The sequence below is a fragment of the Oncorhynchus mykiss genome, chromosome 5 (genome assembly GCF_057628025.1).
Source record: "Oncorhynchus mykiss isolate SJ-2025 chromosome 5, ASM5762802v1, whole genome shotgun sequence".
Taxonomy (NCBI): domain Eukaryota; kingdom Metazoa; phylum Chordata; class Actinopteri; order Salmoniformes; family Salmonidae; genus Oncorhynchus; species Oncorhynchus mykiss.
This window is the reverse complement of record NC_143026.1, coordinates 26,356,580-26,371,386: the sequence shown is the minus strand read 5'-3', so window position 1 is coordinate 26,371,386 and position 14,807 is coordinate 26,356,580. Positions and strand designations below refer to the sequence as shown.

The following is a 14,807-nucleotide window of genomic DNA, read 5'->3' as shown; positions in this document are numbered from 1 at the left end:
CTTCAGATCAGGTTCTCTTCTCACTTCGTCCCACAATGAAAGCAAGTAGAGTACTAAAGAGGACCAAAGACTTGTTTCGAATACTATGGAAATGCATCCTTTCCTTGATGTACAGTAAGCACAGATCTATATATGATTTATAGCTTTGAGAGGCTAGTTAAGGATCATATCACCTCCACCTTCCCCGACACCCTAGACCCACTACAATTTGCAAACTGCCCCGGGATTTCCGAGTGGCGCAGCAGTCTAAGGCACTCCATCTCAGTGCTAGAGGCATCACTACAGACCCTGGTTCGATCCCGGGCTGTATCACAACCGGCCGTGATCGTGAGTCCGATAGGGCGGCGCACAATTGGAGTAGCGTTGTCCGGGTTAGGGGAAGGTTTGGCCGGGGTAGAATTTCATTATAAAATAAGAATTTGTTCTTAACTGACTTGCCTAGTTAAATAAAAAAGGAACTGATCCACGGATGATGTAATCGCCATCACTGCACACAGCCCTATCCCATCTGGACAAGAGGAAAACCTACGTAAGAATGCTGTTCATTGACTACAGCTCAACCTTCAACACCCATAGTGCCCTCCAAGGTCATCACTAAGCTTGGGGCCCTGGGTCTGAACCCCGCTCTGTGCAACTGGGTCCTAGACGTCCTGATGGGCTGACCCCAGGTCGCGAAGGTAGGCAACAACACCACCGCTATGCTGATCCTTAACATGGGGTCCACAATGGGGTGTTCCCCCTCCTATACTCCCTGTTGCCCCTCCTATACTCCCTGTTCCCCCTCCTATACTCCAACTCAGTCATCAAGTTTCCAGACGACACTACATTTGTATGCCTGATTACCAACAACAACAAGGAGACAGCCTACAGCAGGGGTCTCCAACATTTTCTAGCATGAGATTTAGCAATTTTTTCTATCATTCAAATAGGCACATTCTTCTCTTCTCCGCTCCCCTGCAACTCTTCCCCAGGTCCTTGGTGTACAAGAGAAAGTAGTGCATGATGTTTTCTGTCAATATACCTGCTAAAATAATGGTTCATAAACAACTCTAACAGGGGCCCTACAAAATATTTTCTAAAGAGATTTTTTCCCCCAAAATGTTTCCTGATTCTGTTTTCTCCGATGTATTATTTCTGGATTTAGATTATTATTTTTTACTGTCAACATTTCAATTGTTCATTGAGAATGTTTTTATTGGATGTTCTGAGTCCATGTCAATGCTTAAAACTCATCAGAAGACCATTTCGTTTTAGGTATGGAAGAAAAATATATATATTGGGGTGTAATTTCCCTTTAATTGCGCATCTGACCCTTTGTGCATCTAGCAACTAAGGAATGTGCTGTCTAGTGTGTGCTGCTGCTGCTCATTCTATGGCCAAGTTTGCAAATAACAAAATTATAGATACAAATGATATACTTACTCATGATATGCTTCTGCCAGGTAAGCTTAAATTGCAGTTAACATTTAACTGAGAAGGTTATGGGGAAAGTATTTCTGTCAACCAACAAGAAAGTTACCGTATCAACTGGCTACACACGGACGGAGTGACAGACAAACTTGCGCACCACACAAAAAGGGACAATATTGCTTGGAAATTCATTGGCAGATATTGTGTTAGGTTTGGTTTTTTAAGCAATTGTGGCAAACCAGGGGTGGGATAATGTCAATGTTGCGTTGATTAGATAGTAGCAGGGAGTATCTGATACTTGTGAAATTTGTTTATGATAGTTTGTGTGGAAAACATTAACAATTGCATGTACTTTCAGAATTGTTTGGCGAGCTACTCATATGTGCTACTGGTAGCTGGTGGTAGACCTGTTGGAGATCCCTGGCCTACAGGGAGGAGGTGAGGGCCCTGGCGGAGTGGTCCCAGGAAAATAATCTCTCCTTCAACGTCAACAAAACCTTAGGAGCTGATCGTGGACTTCAGGAGACCACATCGACGGGGCCACAGTGGAGAGGGTGAAAATCTTCATGTTCCTCGAGGTGCACATCATTGACAACCTGAAATGGCCCATCCACACAGACAGTGTGGTTAAGATGCAACTGCACCTCTTCAACCTCAGGAAACCTCAGAAATTAGCCTAGGCCCCTAAGACCCTCACAAACTTCTGCAGATGCACCATTGAGAGCATCCTGTTGGGCTGTATCACCACCCCTGGTACGGCAATTGCACCGTCCGCAACCGGCTGGGCTCTCCAGAGGGTGGTGCGGTCAGCCCAACGCAACATCGGAGGCACAATGTCTGCCCTCCAGGACATCTACAGCACTCGGTGTCACAGGAAGGTAAAGATCATCAAGGACCTTAGCAACCCAATGCCACAGCCTGTTCACCCCGCTACCACCTAGAAGGCAGAGACAGTACAGGTGCACCAAAGCTGGGACCGAGAGACTTCTAATCTCCAGGCCATTAGACTGTTAAATAGTCACCATCCTGTCCTGAACTTAAACACCAGTATTAGCCGGCTACCACCCGGTACTCTACCCTGCACCTTAGAGGCTGCTGCCCTATGTACATAGTCATTGAACACATGTCATTTTAATAATGTTTACATACTGTTTTACCCATATCATATGTATATACTGTATTCTAGTCAAAGCTTGTCCTAAATTGCAACTGCTGTACACACCTTTTCTATTAATTTTCTGTCCATACTGTCTATATACATTATCATACACACACACACACATATATATATATATATATATATATATATATATATATATATATATATATTCTGGACTCTGACATCGCTCATCCTGATATTTCTTAATAAAAAAAATGATATTTGTATTGTTAGGTTGGGTATTACTGCACTGTTGGCGCTAGAAACATAAGCATTTTGCTGTACCTGCGATAACATCTGCAAAATGTGTACGTGACCAATAACATTTTATTTTATTTATACATGATTGGATAGTGTGTAAGCATGGTTACCACCCTGACACTTTCACCAATCCAACAAATTCAAGGAAGGAAGGATTTCTGGAGTATTCGAACAGGGCCTGAGAGGAAAAGCCTCATCCCCTTCACCCCCTTCCTCTGCTTAAATCTTGTGGCAACATACCACGTGGCCCCCTCCCCGTAAACCCCAACAGCATATTGTAACTCAATCAGCTCAATCTACTTTTACATCACATCAACTAAATCAAATGACAACAAACAGCATTGCCCTCAAAAGCATCAGTATTAACTCTGTCAGTTCACTTGAACAACTGATTCTTTAAACCTAATAGTGGACTTCTGTACAGTGAACAAATGAACACTATGCGTGCCTACTAACAAAGGGTTAAGCTGATTAGCCTGAGAATATTGTGGAAGCGGTGAAGTGTCTGTGTATCTAGTCCACATCATATGACTCTTTAATGCAGCCCTGCCCTTCCCTGCCCTGACCTGACCTGACCTGCACAACACCTCTGGGCTTTTATAACTACTCTCAGACTTACCATTGAGCTAGCATCATGAATTAAAGCTGAACGTATCTTTTCATACACTAATAGAACCTGGCTGTGGAGTTGTGGAGCCAGAAAAAGCTAAAGAAAAATAGAAGAGAGGGCTCTACACCCCAACCCGAGCACTCTGGTCTCTTGGCACGTCCAGCCCTACAGGAGGGCAGCTCCCACACAGCCCAGTCCAAGCTCTTCTCTGTCCTGAAGCTAGGAAAACAGAGTCCCTGCCCATCTTACGAAAACATCTGAAAACATCCCCCCCCCCACCCCCCACCCCCACACACACACAGACTTACTAGCTCTGACTTTGCTGATAGCTACTTTATTGAGGAAAAATGTACTTACTATGACTGTGATATGTGGTTGTCCCACCTAGCTATCTTAAGATAAATGCACTAACCGTAAATCGCTCTGGTTAAGAGCATCTGCTAAATGACTAAAATGTAGGTTAGGTAGTTGTGGAGCCAGATAAAGAGAGAGATGGAGAGGTAGAAAGGTGGAAGAGATGGAGGTACAAATGAACAGGCTGATCCGAGTAGCTCCTAATCCCCTTTAATTAACTCCAAAATCCTCGGCCGTTTCATCAAAGACAGCCAGGGGGAAGAGAAAATATTACAGATTGCGTGGGATGTCATTTTAAAATCCTCCCTCCTCTTCTCCATCTCCTCCCCCACTATGTGTGTGTGTGTGTGTGTGTGTGTATGATTGTTCCACAGGTCCTTCAGTGTTTCCGCCACGCTGCTCTGAGTGCCTATTAACCAGACGCCACGACACGCCACACGGCAAGCCAAGCCCTCCCAGAATGCACGGGGGCACAGCTTTTGTTACGGCGAGTTCCGTTATCCTAGCAACCAGACAGACACTCCCGCCTCTGTTGTATGTCTACTTAGGAATTGATTTTCTCAGTGCCACTGCCTACAAATAAACAGTATTGTGACAGCTTGGTTTACATGGAGATATGCTGTCACTCAGACAAAGACAGTTTCTCTAGTCTATACAGTGGCAAGAAAAAGTATGTGAACCCTTTGGAATTACCTGGATTTCTGCATAAATTGGTCATAAAATTTGATCTGACCTTCATCTAAGTCACAACAAAAGACAAACACAGTCTGCTTAAACTAATAACACATAAATTATGTTATTTCTCTTGTCTATATTGCGTACATCATTTAGACATTCACAGTATAGGTTGGAAAAAGTATGTGAACCCCTAGGCTAATTACTTCTCCAAAAGCTAATTGGAGTCAGGAGTCAGCTAACCTGGAGTCGAATAAATGAGACGAGATTGGAGAATGTTGTTTAGAGCTGCCCTGCCCTATAAAAAACAATCACAAAGTTTGAGTTTGCTATTCACAAGAAGCATTGCCTGATGTGAACCATGCCTCCAACATAAGAGATCTCAGAAGACCTAAGATTAAGAATTGTTGACTTGCATAAAGCTGGAAAGGGTTTACAATAGTATCTCTAAAAGCCTTGATGTTCATCAGTCCACGATAAGACAAATAGTCTATAAATGGAAAAAGTTCAGCACTGTTACTACTCTCCCTATGAGTGGCCGTCCTGCAAAGATGACTGCAAGAGCACAATGCAGAATGCTAAATGAGGTTAAGAAGAATCCTAGTGTCAGCTAAAGACTTACAGAAATCTCTGGAACATGCTAACATCTCTGTTGACAAGTCTACGATACATAAAACACCAAACAAGAATGATGTTCATGGGAGGACACCACGGAAGAAGCCACTGCTGTCCAAAAAAAACATTGCTGCATGTATGAAGATTGCAAAAGAGCACCTGGATGTTCCACAGCGCTACTGGCAAAATATTATTGGTATAGATTAAACTAAAGTTGAGTTGTTTGGAAGGAACACACAACACTATGTGTGGAGAAAAAAGGCACAGCACACCATCATCAAAACCTCATCCCAACTGTAAAGTATGGTGGAGGAAGCGTCATGGTTTGGGGCTGCTTTGATGCCTCTGGGCCTGGACAGCTTGCTATCATCAACGGAAAAATGATTTCTCAAGTTTATTTGCAGGAGAATGTAAGGTTATCTGTCCGCCAATTTCATCTCAACAGAAGTTTGGGGATACAACAGGAAAACGACCCAGAAGTAAATCAACAACAGGATGGCTTCAACAGAATAAAGTCCGCCTTCTGGAGTGGCCCCGTCAGAGTCCTGACCTCAACCCAATTGAGATGCTGTGGCATGACCTCAAGAGACCGGTTCACACCAGACATCCCAAGAATATTGCTGAACTGAAACAGTTTGTAAAGAGGAATGTTCCAAAATTCCTCTTGAACGTTGTGCAGGTCTGATCCGCAACTACAGGAAAAATTGGGTTGAGGTTATTGCTGCCAAAGGAGGGTCAAACAGTTATTAATGTTTTACATGCTTTTTCCACTATGCACTGTGAATGTTTACACAATGTTTTCAATAAAGACATGAAAACATATAATTGTTTGTTTGTTAATAGTTTAAGCACACTGTGTTTGTCAATTGTTGTGACTTAGACGAAGATCAGATCAAATTTTATGACCAATTTATGTAGAAATCCAGATAATTCCAAAGGGTTCACATACTTTTTCTTGCCACTGTATGTGTGAGCTGTGCAGAGAAGCTAGACTAAACTAGATAAATATAGTCACTGAAATTGCCAACTGACATTTTGACAGATGCTTTCCAAATTAACATTTGAATTCTTCTAAGAATAGGCCATGTTGGTGTGTGGTTAAGTAGGCTTAGAGCCAAACCAGTGCCTGGGATCTCAGAGGGAGGGGGAGAGAGGAAGGGAGGTCACTTGTCTGTGAGAAATAGATTCAGGAGTGGCTCCCGAAATTAACTGTCACCACTGAATCTCCTGGCCAACTCCAACACCCCTCTCCCATTACCTACCTTACCCCTTTCCATCAATCTGCTCTCATCCCTCATCCCGCTCTCATCAGCACTCTGTCACACCGCCTGCAACCCTCCTTCTGAATCATCCTCCTCTCCTCCCATCGAGTGTGTGTATGCTCCCTCTACCCCCCACCCCCCCCCCCCTCCCTTTGCATCTCATCCATCCATCACTTCCTCCTTAGCGTATTGTCGGCTTTGTAATATTTACGTGTGAAAGGTGTGTCTGTGAGTCACGTGTCTATCCTATCCTTATGTGAGTGTGTTTGTTAGTCTGTCTGTGTCGTGCCAGGTTTGGGGATACAGTAATTCAGTCATATCAGGAAGTAAACTGAAATTCTAATTCTCCCTCATATCTTCTCTATAAGAAAAACATATCGTGTTCAGGGACATCCAGGCAACGGTGTTATAGAAGGCAGATGGATAGATCAACATCTGTTGAGGTAAAAATGCAAAATGCCATGCAGCCTCCCAGACTAATGTATCTGCTATGTTTCGTGTTCGTCATTCCATCTTTCTCCTTGAGGCATCATTTACAGGACCTCAGAAGCCGGTACGACCACCCACCCACACAAGCACATACACACACACACGCCGACCGCCTACTCTCCAGCTGTCTGCGGTCCCCCAGGATCCTTCTCAATGGAAGCAAACTCTATGACAGATAACAACCTATCCAGAACATTCGAAAGGTTAGCTGCGTACATCGGACTTAGTTAGAGAAAAGCATTTGGATGAAATAATATGCCTGCGGTATAGTAGGCATAACTGAGAAATACTGAGATGTTTTTCAGCCTTTCACAACTTAGAGAAATGTCATAGGTTGCATCCCAAATGGCACCCTATTCCCTATACAGTGCACTACTTTTCACCAGAGCCCTATGGGCACACACACATAGGGAATGGAGGGACATTTGGGATAGATCCAACTCCTCTATTTGGCATTTGGTCAAAATGCCACTCAATGGAGAGTCCCGATTTCACCTTGAGTTGAAACAACAGGCCACAAGTGTTTCTCTTACCTTCTACAGAGTGGTTCTGAGCTGAGAGGAAGACTGACACAGAGGTGAGCAGCCTTATGTCTACATTGATCCACAGCTTCTATAATTAAATAACAAGTACTGTGATTCTGGGGATGTGTGTGTGTGTGTGTGTGTGTGTGTGTGTGTGTGTGTGTGTGTGTGTGTGTGTGGCGGGCTATGGTTAAGGGGGTGGGGGGCGGTGATGGGTTTAATTGCATCATGGGAGAAGCCAATGAATGGAATGAGGCAAACTGAGCACTTATCATAGAGCCCTATGGGAGCAATTACTTCCTCCACGCCTTCACTCCCCCTTAGAGACAGAAAGAATGCGCCCCAAATGACACCCTATTCCCTATATAGTTCACTAGTTTCGACCAAAGCCCAAGTGTGGCCAGGGTGTCATTTGGGGTACAGACAGAAAGTGAAAAAACTGCCCTGGAGGTTCAGCCTCACTCACAGCTGGAGTCTCCACAGTGGGCAGTTCAGACGGAAGTTACTCAAACTAAGTGGTAGAGATTAGAGAGATTATTTTTCTGCTCCAAAAAGAATAATGACTAGATTGGGAGAAGACAGATTCCTTCTAGCCCCACATTGTGCGTGTGGGTTGTATGTGAACTCTGGCTATGTTCCAAAATGTACCCTATTCCCTTTATAGTGCACTACTTTTGACCAGATCCCTAGTGCACTATATCGGGAATAGTGTGCCATTGAGATGCAGTCTGTGTCAGGTCTGGCCTATAGGGTCCAGTTTTTCCCCTGTCTTTTTTCAGCAACGGACACAAAGTTTGTGGCTGGGGGAGGGGTGGGGTTGTGGTAGTGGGCGTGGCCATCGGCACCATCTCTGACCTACTCTTGGCCACAGAGACAACATTTAGCTGTTTTAAAGCATAACTGAGAAATACTGAGAGATGTTTTTCATCTTCACATGGCTTATGCTGTGTTCTCATGCTATCTGAGTGACTCAAACAAAACAATAATAACAAAATCATTTGGAGTCCCAAGCCATTTTTGGAATTTTAGTATTTAGGTGATTGTTAGTTCTCAAAGATGGTCTTATTTAAAAAAATATATAGCTCCCTTTTCTTGTCTACATACTTTAAATCTGATTTCACTAAAAGTGCAGGCAAATCCCCTTTTGTGAAGTGGAGCCTCTAGGGAGCGGTTTGTCTCCCCAATGCTCAACCTGTCCTTAACCTGCCTGTCCACACTGAACTTCAGAACATGTCATTCACTGCTGACTAAGCAAAACACCCATACACACACAAACACACCCACAGAGACCTATGTGCACACATTCACACAGGCATTACCTAAGTTACAGTGGTGTAAAGTACTTAAGTAAACATACTTTTAAGTACTACTTTTTGGGGTATCTGTACTTTACTATCTATATTTTAGACTTTTACATCACCACATTCCTAATCAAAACGATGTACTTTTTACTCCATACATTTTTCCTGACACCAAAAAGTACTGGTTAGAATTTGAATGCTTAGCAGGACAGGAAAATGGTCCAATTCACACACTTGTCAAGATAGCATCCCTGGTCATCCCTACTGCCTCTGATCTGGCAGATTCACTAAACACACATGCGTCATTTGTAAATTATGTCTGAGTGTTGGAGTGTGCCCCTGGCTATCCGTAAATAACAAAAACAAAAGGATTAAGATATTATTTATACTTTTAATTTTGATACTTAAGTATATTTTAGCAATTGCATTTACTTTTGATACTTAAGTATATTTCAAACCAAATACAATTAGACTTTTACTCAATTAGTATTTTACTGGGTGACTTTCACTTTTACTTGTCATTTTCTATTAATGTATATTTACTATTACTCAAGTATGACAATTGGGTACTTTTTCCACCTCTGCTAAGTTAGAACACAGCTGTGCAAAAAACAAAACACCTCTACATCCTCCAGTCACTAAGCCCCTCAGGCCTACAGTATAGTCACCACATGCCCACACGCCAGCACAAACACGAAGAGTGACTATATTCTCGCCCCACCTACCCTCCATTTTGGTTCCAGGTAGAGCCCTTTTGGGTCCAGGTAGAACCATTTTGGGTTCCATCTAGAACCCTTTCCACAAAGGGTTCAACATGGAACCCAAAGGGGTTCTACAAAGGATTCTCCTATGGGGACAGCCAAAAAAGCCTTTTAGGTTCTACATTTTTTTAATAAGAGCGTAGTCGTCATGTCTGTGATTGATCGAGAGTCTTTCATAAAGAAATAATGTTACAGATTATCTGCTTTGATGCAGCAGCACTGAGGAATAGATAATAATAGGAATAGCAGTGGGACAAAGCCAGCTCAATCACTCATCTAACTGTTCCTCCCAATCTCTGTGTTCACCAGTCTCTGTGGAACCATCTGTTTCATAATCAAGTACATGCAGATTCAGGAAACAATCGCAATGAAAAATAATCTGTCTTGAAACAGATTCAATTATCCAGCATGGTGGTGGGGTTGGCTGCTGGCTAAGTCTTAGAACATGGCTCCTCATATCACCTCAAACTATTCTAATCCACCCATCTAGCTCAGCTACAACTCATAATGAAACACTATGCCCTATGCTGACCTGTCCTTAATCTCTGGTGAATTACTCTCCCCATATTTCTCCTAGGTGGTGTCATGACGTTGGCCTGGGGAGTAGGTTTATGACAGTCATAAATACCTCTTCCCCCCTTTTTCCTCTCTCTACCCTACTGAGGTAACATTTGCAAAACCCTTGGTTAACATAGAGATTCTGGGAACTTCAGTAGGTGGGGGGAAATTAACTATATTCTGGTAATCCGAACGATTGAACATATGCAGTGGTACTTAATGAATATGATGTCAGTTCGGTTGTCATCTGAGACTTTCTCATCAATGATAAGATGACATAAACTCTACAGTGGAAAGTCTACACATCAGAGTTATCGGATTCACATGGAATTGTTGTTCAATTTAAATGTTTGAATATGAAATTATTTGTGATGGGATGAAATGTGATTTTAGCTTCTAAAATGTGAGATTTGGGTTTTCATAAGATATGGCTCTGCTCAATCAGTGGCCCACCCCTGTAAAGGGACATGGGCTATAAAACGTTTCAAACACGCCCTCCTCTCCCTTCCTATAGAAGCCCTTGACGACAATATAACTTCCTGTTCCGATGATGTGAGGACGACGGTCCTATGTCAGAATGGTTCAGATAATAATTACAGAACGAAGCCAACATCAGCGTGAGCTTTGGTTGCAAATGGTATGAACTTCGAACTCTTATTCACTACAGAAGTGATACCTCCTAGCCGTTGAGTTAGCAACAGCAGATGCAAACGAGGGTTAGGAAGGAACAGACAGAGTATCCCGTCTATCACACAACAACGTTACTACAACGTATCCAATTGACCATCAGAGACATTCTTCAAAGGACTCAGTTGGGCAACACGGCCTTCCATCTACCACCAACCTACCGAAGCGTAGCTCAGAGTAAATATTTATTGCATTTTCCTTTTCCAAATGGGCGGTAATTTAGAATGCATAAGATACTGTATTTACGATAGCACAGCTTCTTCCCTTTGTTCCTCAGTCTTCCCGCTCTTTCACTCAAACCCAGCCCTTTTCTTTTGTGTAACAAGCTGTCATATCTGTTCCGCCCGCTAGGGACGTTTTCCTTTATGACGTAATGTGTAATCAAGTTATGATTTAATTATGTGTATGTGTAATTATGTGTGATTAGTTAGGTATTTAGTAAATACATGATTAAACCCAATTTTGAATTGCTGATTCAAATTGTTAGCCAGGGTTCGTGCAGATAACCAAGATTTTACAACTTTCAGATGAGACTGAATTAAGATGAAGATTAATATTGACTGCTATTGATGTAAAATATTACTAGGTCTTTAAGAGTTTATTCGGAAGATAACAGCTCTATAAATATTATTTTGTGATGCCCGACTCTCGTTAATTACATTTACATGATTAGCTCAATCAGATGATATTAATTACGGATAAATTATTTTATAGAATAGCATGTCATATCACTTAATCCGGCATAGCCAAAGACACGACAGTGGTGTCCTAAACGGCACCCTATTCCCTATATAGTGCACTACAGTCAAAAGTAGCTCACTATATAGGGACATGTTAATAATATTGGATCCAGTCCACTCCAGTCGACTTCAGAACCTATTAGGAGAAGGAGATTTTAATCCGTGTCTATGGCGTCCCAATCATCCTTCAGTTTCTCATCGCTCTCCAGTGCTTTTTTAAAAAAACGGGCATTACTGTATGTTCTAATTTTAAAAGGAAATTGCTTTTTCATTGGACCAAAATTGGTGATAGGAAAACCGTAACTGTAAATGTGCTTCCCTGATGTAATAAAATTAGGAATTCAAAACAGAAGGAGGAAAATAATGTGCCCAGTATTGGCCCCAATAGGAGTCCATTACTTCAGGTTACCAGAATGGCATTGTCGTGGAAATTCTTACACAGAGCCACTCATAGTCAATCTTAAATGAATCATTGTTTATTTGGCAGCGCGCTGGAGAGGGTCCAACCAACTCAATGCACCATAGCAAACATGTCAATCAGGAGCTCTCCCTGGGGAGACCCAGTAGTTCTTATATACGGCTATACTCAGACAAGTTATATTTGCATGATTTACATAATTAATTAATCATTACCGGTTTGTTCTATTCATGTGACGACCAATACTGTTTCATAACATGTGACAGACCAACACCTCACAAGGTTTCTCCTCTCTAAGCTGAGACCTTGAAACTGAGATATCTTTCGTTTGTTCACAAAACACGTTAATTTGTTCTCAAAACACGATCTGTCCATACTGCCAAATTGCAGCTACTTATAGGTGGGATTTGTACAGTCAGCCATTTGCATGGGCACAGAATTTGGTTATTAGAACCGCACATGAACAGAACACAGAAATTAATCATAGCACAAACATAAACATTTCCCTTACAGCAAAATAGATAACTGCATTTGGAGGACAATGAAACATAAGAAGCCAACAACGTTTCAGTGCATACAAAAAGTATTCCGACTCCTTGACCTTTTCCACATTTTGATTAGGGATGCACGATATATCGGTGAGCATATCGGAATTGGCCGATATCAGCTTAAAATGGCAACATTGGCATCAGCCCGATGTCTAGTTTAAAGCCGATGTGCAAAACCGATGTCATTACGTACCTATATAACGTAGGTAGGGGGCTGTCATGTAATTTTAATGAGTAGTCGCTTCCATCTGGCCACTCTAACATAAAGATTGGTGGAGTGCTGCAGAGTTGGCTGTCCTTCTGAAAGGTTCTCCCATCTCTACAGAGGAACTCTAGAGCTCTGTCAGAGTGACCATTGGGTTCTTTGTCAGTTCCCTGGCCCTCCCCCGATTCCTCAATTTGGCTGGGTGGCCAGCTCTAGCAAAAGTCTTGGTGGTTCCAAACTTCTTTCTTTTAAGAATGATGGAGGCCACAAATGTTTTGGTACCCTTGCCCAGATCTTTGCCTCAAAACAATCCGGTCTCGGGACTCTATGGAAAATTCCTTCAAACTCATGGCTTGGTTTTTTCTCTGACATGCACTGTCATCTGTGGGACCTTATATGTGTGAACTGACATGTGTGTGCCTTTCCAAATCATGTCCAATCAAAGGAATTTACCACAGGTGGACACCAATCAAATTGTAGAAACATCTCAAGGATGATTATTGGAATCAGGATGCAATAGAAACAGGATGCAAAGGGAAACCCAGCCGCAGGCTCCCAATGACGCGAGCCTACCAGATGGGCTAAATGCCTATAATGCTTGCTTCGAGGCAAGCAACACTGAAGCATGCATGAGAGTAACTGCTGTTCAAGACGACTGTGTGATCACGCTCTCTTTAGCCAATGTGAGAAAGACCATTAATCAGGTCAACATTCAAAAGGCCACAGGACGGATTACCAGGACGTGTGCTCAGAGCATGCGCGGACCAACTGGCAAGTGTCTTCACTGACATTTTAATACCTACATGTTTCAAGCAGACCATCATTTACATTTGATTTATTTTTTACTTTAGTTTATTTAGTAAATATTTGTTTAACTTTATTTTCTTAAAACTGTATTGTTGGTTAAGGGCTTCTAAGTAAGCATTTCATGGTAATGTTTACACCTGTGGAAAAATAGAAGGGGTCTGAATACTTTCCGAATGTACTGTATGTACTGTATCATTGTGGCCAAAATGTCACCCTATTCCTTATGTAATGGAGCATAAGGCTCTTGTCAAAGGGTAGTGCATTATATGGACTAGGGTGCCAGTTCGGAAGCCAACAGAGGGACCATATATCTGGCTTTAATGGCTATGCTGTGGCTGTGACCCGGTACTCTGAATGACACCTGGGTCAGTTGTGTGACTGTCATGATCTAACACAGATTCCCACATACATTCAAACATGCATGCATGCATGCATGCATGCATGCAAGCACACATATGCACGGCATTGCAGGCCCATATGTAAACACATGCCCACAGACCAGATCCGATCGGACTCTCCAGTGGCCATGCAGAGGTCAGGTCACCGATGTGTGTGTGAAGCAGGGTGGGGTCAATTTGAATTGAAGTTAGTCAATTCCGCGAAGTAAACGAAAATTCCAATAATTAATGAAATGTAAACTATTTTCATTGACTTCTCAATAAACTGAGAAGTGGAAGCTACTTATTTCAAATGTTTTTTCTTCCATTTGAATTGACCTCAACCCTGGTGTGAAGGTCTATGGCCATGGTAAGCTAGGTGCAGCTAGACAACGGTTGCAAAAGTACAGTAACTTTCCCAAAATTGCTAGGTATTCCAGAAGTGTTCACACTGGAATTTGTGTGACCCTACACCAGACTGGTTTGCACATTATGGATTGGCCCTGTAGCGCTTGTCCCGTGCCAGAGCATTGATTAGAGAGTGTGACAACAACGACACAGACTCAAAACCGGAAGGGCAATGTAGCACAAATGACAACAGATGCTATTAAATGCTGTGTGGGTAATACACACCCAGAGTACACAGAGACAAACCCACTGGATCAATTATCAATACTAGAGCAAGCCAGCAGCTATTGGCAGTCTCTAATATAGTCTAGAGCTGAGAGTTTCTGGCTGGGAGTGTTGTGTGGTTAAGAGCTGACACTGTTCCAGGAGCAATATGAAAAATACAAATCACAGAGGACAAATTCATCCAATGACCCCCAAAGCTTAATGGTTTGTACTCTCCCTATCACTCTCTTTCTCTTTCCCTCTTTTATAGACACGGATAATGAGGTAAGGGTTAGCTCTTGTTCAATAATTCAGACCCAGGTAACCCTGAGCAGAGGACACAGCCAATCAGACCTCCAAGGAGAGGGGACTGGGCACCCAGGCTCTCCCGTACGCTTTAAATTGATACTTTCCCAGATCACTCATTATCAATG

The 14,807-nt window shown here is 42.5% G+C and overlaps 1 protein-coding gene and 1 long non-coding RNA gene across 3 annotated transcripts in view; one reads left to right on the top strand and one right to left on the bottom strand.

Annotated features, from left to right (window-relative positions):
- Positions 1 to 2,686, top strand: part of LOC149983221 (uncharacterized) — a 115,268-nt gene extending 112,582 nt beyond the window's left edge. For both annotated transcript variants that reach the window (XR_016495950.1, XR_016495951.1), the window contains exon 3: positions 1,769 to 2,686. This is a non-coding gene — a long non-coding RNA (uncharacterized LOC149983221). The remainder of the gene's footprint in view (positions 1 to 1,768) is intronic.
- Positions 1 to 14,807, bottom strand: part of LOC110523501 (whirlin) — a 163,652-nt gene that overhangs the window by 134,220 nt on the left and 14,625 nt on the right. The window lies entirely within an intron of this gene.